Here is a 6,106-nt window from a genome sequence, read left to right as displayed (position 1 = left end):
GATAATAATAATGGTGATGTTGGCGGTGTCGACAATAGTGATGCTGGTGTTGAACCGCTCTTACAGCTGTAAGAGCGTTTGTATAAGGATGGCTAGGCTCTAGCCACCCTTACTAGCCGGATTCGATGATTTGTAACCGTTGATTTGTTCAAAGGAAAAAATCACACCATTGATGTAATATATATTTTTTGATTTTTGCTATTTATCTATTCATAGATTTTTTTTTACTAAAGCTGTCAGATTTCTGTAAGTTTGATTGTGCTAATTTTAGGATTTGTGCTACCGGGTCGCGCAGGTTTAACCATATAAAATCTGTCGATAGATAACTAGATACTCCCTTTTTTTGTGTTCACATGAATATTTTCTTTGGCTGTTCGTTGTCATTCGGATGTTCGTGCTCCACTTCCACGTCATGTGGTACATCAACCACCAGACTTATGCCTAGGGCTACCCTGCGGTCGGATCTTGCACTAGTCTTGACACCAGGGGCTCCGTGTGCTCCAAGGCCTCACTCGTTGCCGCAGGATCACAGCAATAGCCAAAGATGTGTGGCGATGACTTTCAAGTGTGTGTGGGTGTGCCCTGACCTCTATGCCACCTCACGACCTCTCCAATAGCGACGACAATGACAAAGTGTGCCCTCCTCTCCATGCCACCTTATCGTCGACCTTCCCATTCGCAACGACAATGACAAGGTGTGCCCTGCTCTCCATGCCACTTTGCCGTTGACCTCCCCAGTCGTGACGGTAACGACAAGCAATTTGTCATAGTCATATATCACTACTAATATGGTGGAGTTCTCTTAGTGTTTATAGTTAGTAATAAAACACTACTACTAGTTAAAACACTAGAAAATCCTCTCTAGGAGGCGTTTATTTTATACTAAATTTTGAATGCTTGTAAAATCTAGTTGTGTGTGGAACAGGAGAAACATGTCTTAATAGTTCAGATACCTCAGATCTTTTCGGTGGTTATGATAGTTACTTTCATATTATTGGTATTCTGAGACAAATGGCTCTAGGACAAGCTAATATCTTCCTTATGTACTATGCAAATTTGGCTTATGTACTATGCTCATTTGATTAGAGCATTGATTGATATGGACAAATTGGTTATGGAGGTTTATTTTCCTTTGATAGGATTTGAGTTTCTCATGTATCGTCTTTTATGAATGCTATGAAAAAATAATATTCAAAATTTCTGTGCAAGGATTAATTAGAGCATTGTGATTGCATTTGATAAATGTTCTCCGAGTGCTATAAAGTGACAAAACAAATACTGAGTGCTAAAATGGGAAGAAAAACACACGGTAAATGCAGACACATTAATTAACGTGATGCAACTGTCCGTTACCATCTCACCTCCGAGTGATCGAAGATAACCAACACCGAGTAAAATAGACAGGGGGCACAGGGAACTAGAAAATCTCCGAGCAAACATGCAAAAGCACTCGGTGCTTCCCGTGTTTTTTGAAGAAATGTCACCAAAAAGTAGGATTTCCGTGTGTTAGCGCGCTCGGAGAAGCCATATCCCCGTTTGCTTTCGGCACTACCCCGAGTGTGTGTCAGCACTGCTGGCGCACTCCGCCGCCGTCCGATCCCTCATGCACTGCATGAGCCCAAACATGGTGCCGTTGAGGGCAGTTTGGATTGGATCATACACGGCCGCCGCTGTTGCGGACATCAGTGGTGGCGATGGCCGGCGTGTGCCGGAGCCGTTGACGACGCCCCCGGAGAGGCTACTCATGAGCGTGCTGTAAGCTTTCTCGAAGACAGCCGTGTTGGTGGAGACCACAAAGTTGTTCTGGAACTCCTGCCGGCCGGTACGCGTCCTCGCAGCCGACGGGAGCGCGTCCAGCAGTGCGACGACGTTGGACCAGAAACAAGCTGTTGGTGGAAGAAGAGTGCGCCGTCGTTGACGATGATTGGCAGACGAACCAAGCTCCACTGGCTGTCCGTGGATAGCATGACGGTGGGCGCGCTACTAGAATTCCCTTTTTTACCGACTGCCAAGAGTAGTCGGCAAAGACTCTAAAACAGGTGATAAAGATTTTGCCAACTGCTTTACACGTGGCAGTCGGCAAAGAGCACATAGCAAAAAAATTCATCGGCAAAGAAACTTTTGCCACCTACCAAGAGGAAAGCAGTCGGTAAAGGGAACGAACGTCGTTGTGAGATCACGGAGCGCATTCCGTTTGCCGACTGCCACGCGGCAGTCGGCAAAGGCTTTTCTTATTTTTTATATAATAGAATTTCTTTACCGACTGCCTTTATTGGCAGGTGGCAAAGACTCTTTTAATTTTTTTCAAAATAGAAATTCTTTGTCGACTGCCTTTGTTGGCAGGTGGCAAAGGACTCTTTGCCGACTGCCTTTGTTTGCAGGTGGCAAAGGACTCTTTGCCGACTGTCTTTATTGGCAGGTGGCAAAGCTGTCATTGTTCATGAGATTCTAGCTTTGCCACCTGCTTTCCACGTGGCAGGTGGCAAAGCTGGAATAAGTAATTTTGGCCTGTTTTTTATTTTGCATCACAAATATGATTATATAACTGGAATTCACATATATCACACAGATCCACATTTATATCACACAAATCCACATATATAGCACACATAAACCATAATAAATGAGTCCAACAAGTCCATCATCCAACAAATCGTACTAAGTGTGCAAAACCAACATCAAATATCCAACATGGTGTGCAAAACCATCATCAAACATTCTGCAAAGTAGAAGAACCACATAGCTAGTCACGCATCCTGCGACCCGTCACCACCGTGGTGTGAAGAGCTCCTAGCTGGCCACAAAGGCCACGATGACGGTCCAACCTGCCATTTGAACTATAGGTGCATGAAATAGTAAAACTTAGCCATTTGAAAAATGATATTAATGTTGAATAATGTATTTTTAGACCATATCCAAAAACTAACCCAAAATTTTGAAGTCCTTGTCCACAGAACATGATCATCCAAGTGTGGTAGAAGTGAACTTTAATTATATAAAACTCAAATGAAATCAGAAAATTACGAAACTTGATGAGGTGTAAAGTTATCACATGAGGAGCCTATGATAAAAATTTGAAAAATTTTGGAGCAAGTTGTCATGTCAGATGTACAAAACCCACAGATCTCCGCATGTGTTCACATGAGATCACATGTAGTGGTGTTTGGGTTTTGGACATTCGACGTCGCAACTTCCTTAAAACTTTCTCGAACTTTTATCATAGGCTTCACATGTGATAACATGACACCTCGTCAAGTTTCGTAATTTTCTGACTTCGTTTAAATTTTATATAATTAAAAATCACCTATACCACACCTGGATGGTCATGTTCCATGGATAAAGACGTCAAAATTTTGGGTGAGTTTCTGGAAACGACCTTAAAATAGACTCTCCAACATGAATATCATTTTTTGAATGACTAAGTTTCATTATTTGATGCACGTGCAGTTCAAAGTAGGATTCTGCGGTGGAAAATACAATTAAAGAAATTAATTAACAAAATATAGCAAAAAGGGTCACAAAATCACAAAAGTTTTTAAGGTTCACTCTTATTGCATATGGAGGCTATGAAAAAAGTTTGAGGAAGTTTGGAGCAAGTGATGACGTCAAATGTCCAAAACCTAAATTCAAATTTTCAAAAATAAAAAATTTTATCTTTGCCGACTGCCTAACGGCCTGGCAGGTGGCAAAGGGGACGGCGATGGGCACCGTTAGTGTCCCGCCACCTTTGCCACCAGCTTTCCTTTGCCACCTGCCAGACAGCCACCTTTGCCACACCAGCTTTTCTTTGCCACCTGCCAGGCCGTCGGTAAAGGACGTCTTTGCCGACTGCTTTTTCTTTGCCACCTGTCAGGATAATTGGGCAGTCGGCGAAGAATCCAAAGAAAATATTTACCGACTGCCCTGCTTTTGGCAGGTGGCAATGAATTTTATCAGTCGTCAAAGCCCAGTTTCCCTGCGGTGGCGCTGGCCACCATGGCATGGAAGAAGAGCAGACAGGATGGAGACGATGGCATAGGAGAGTGTTGGTGTTCCAAGAGGAGGTGTGGCAACAATGACACTGCAGGAATCTCATCCCAAGACTTGGATGATTGCACGCTATGATGCCGACGTGGATGCTGCACGCCGACTGTTTAGATGAAGTTGATTTATTTTGAGAGAAAAACAATATTCCATAGTTAAAAAAGAGTGACTGATAAACTCAAGTGAAGAGCTAAAGACGGGTGGACTTGACTCCAGGGAAAAGCTAAATAAAGACGGGTGGACTTGTCATCTGATACCGTCGACTTCTATATCTCTAGGCACATTTGTTCGTTCTTCGCTGCATCTTTTCCTAGGAATAAGGAATAGATGTCTCGACTTTTTGGCGAACTAGGGAAATATCGTTCCATCTTGGCGACTGCAACCTGTCGTTTCGCCTCCCTGTCAAGAAAGAAGAGCAGGCCAGAGCCACGGGATGGAGACGACGGCATGGTGGTGTTCCGGACTCCGGAGGTGTGGCGACAATGGCACTGCAGGAATATCTCATCCACACTTTGGCCTTGTTTAGTTCCAAAAATTTTTGGGAAATTGACACTGTAGTAATTTCGTTTGTATTTGACAAATATTGTTCAATCATGCACTAACTAGGCTCAAAAGATTCATCTCGTCAATTCGGGCAATTTAAATATTTGCCCCCCTTACGGATGGCTCCTCTTCACTTGCCCCTCTTATAAGTGCAATTAAAGATTTGCCCCAGGAATCTCTTCGGTCCAATAGATTTGCCCATTTTACCTACGTGGCAGTCTCACTCATCACGTCAGGTTGGATTGGCTACAGGAAAAGACTACATTACCCCTCCCCTTATATGTATCGTGCGCGTGCTAAACCATGGCCTGCGGCTGCTTGCATATATATAGCTCTGACCACTGAGACTGATGAGTTCATTGCGGGCTGCAGCATCTATGAAAGTTTTTAAATTGAATATAGTTTCTGAATTCACTCCACTAAATAATACCGCATCTCAAATAATTTAGACTCATTCTGCAAATTTGTTTATTTATTTGGCATACATGGTTTGCTAGAAACTTAGTGCCAGAACACACTACGCCCTCAGTCAAAGTGTTATTCTCAATTTCAGAGAGGTCAGGCACTTTTATATTTTTTTTCAGATATATATTAAAAATATTAATATTTATTATACATAATTAATATTATTAGATAAATTATTTAATATATTTTTATAATACAACTTATTTAGAAATATGAATGTTACTAGTATATTTTTTACAAACCATGGCCGGTGAGTTCAGAACCATGGTGCGTCGGCGGCCGGTGCTCATGCTCGCGAGCCCGACCCCAACCATGGCCACGCAGGAGCTCCGGCCAGGCCCTCTCCCTGACGTCGACGCCTGGCGCGCAGCCGTTTGCGCCTCGCCACTGCTTCTGCTCGCGAGCCCGGCCGCCAGCTGCAGACCTTCGCACTCGCAAGCCGAGCCTCCTGCCATGGCTGTGCAGAAGCTCCGGCCAGGCCTCTCCTCGATGCTAGCAGGTCGCCCACGGCCACTCGTGCATTGCCACCGGAGCAGCTGCTCCTGCTCGCGAGCTCGGTCGCCCGCTGCAGCTGCTCGCGTTCGCAAGTTGCTCACAGGTGCACGACCATGGAGCTCCCGCACGCGCAGCCTCCTGCAAGCCGCTTGCACGCGCACGGCCATGAACCTCCCGCACGCGTGGCTCCTGCAAGCTGCTTGCACATGCACGGCCATGGAGCTCCCGCACGCGGCAACCTGCACACCGGAGGGACACGGCTAGAGACATGGCTGGCGTTGGGGAGCTAGGGGCTGCTATGTCTCTAGGAGAGAGCAAAAACAGAGGGAGGGGCACAGCAGTATTTTCCTATACCCCATCTAAGCTAACATGCTGACTTGGACTGCTAAAGAGGTAAAATGGGTAAATATATAACACTGAGTAGATAATTGGGGCAAATCTTTAATTGCATTTATAAGAGGGGCAAGTGAAGAGGAGCCATCCGTAAGGGGGGCAAATATTTAAATTGCCCCGTCAATTCCGACCAAACTGTGTAATTAGTTTTTATTTTCGTCTATATTTAATACTCACGCCGATGGAT

The sequence above is a fragment of the Sorghum bicolor genome, chromosome 7 (genome assembly GCF_000003195.3).
Source record: "Sorghum bicolor cultivar BTx623 chromosome 7, Sorghum_bicolor_NCBIv3, whole genome shotgun sequence".
In the NCBI taxonomy this organism is placed as follows: Eukaryota; Viridiplantae; Streptophyta; class Magnoliopsida; order Poales; family Poaceae; genus Sorghum; species Sorghum bicolor.
This window is presented reverse-complemented; position numbering follows the sequence as displayed.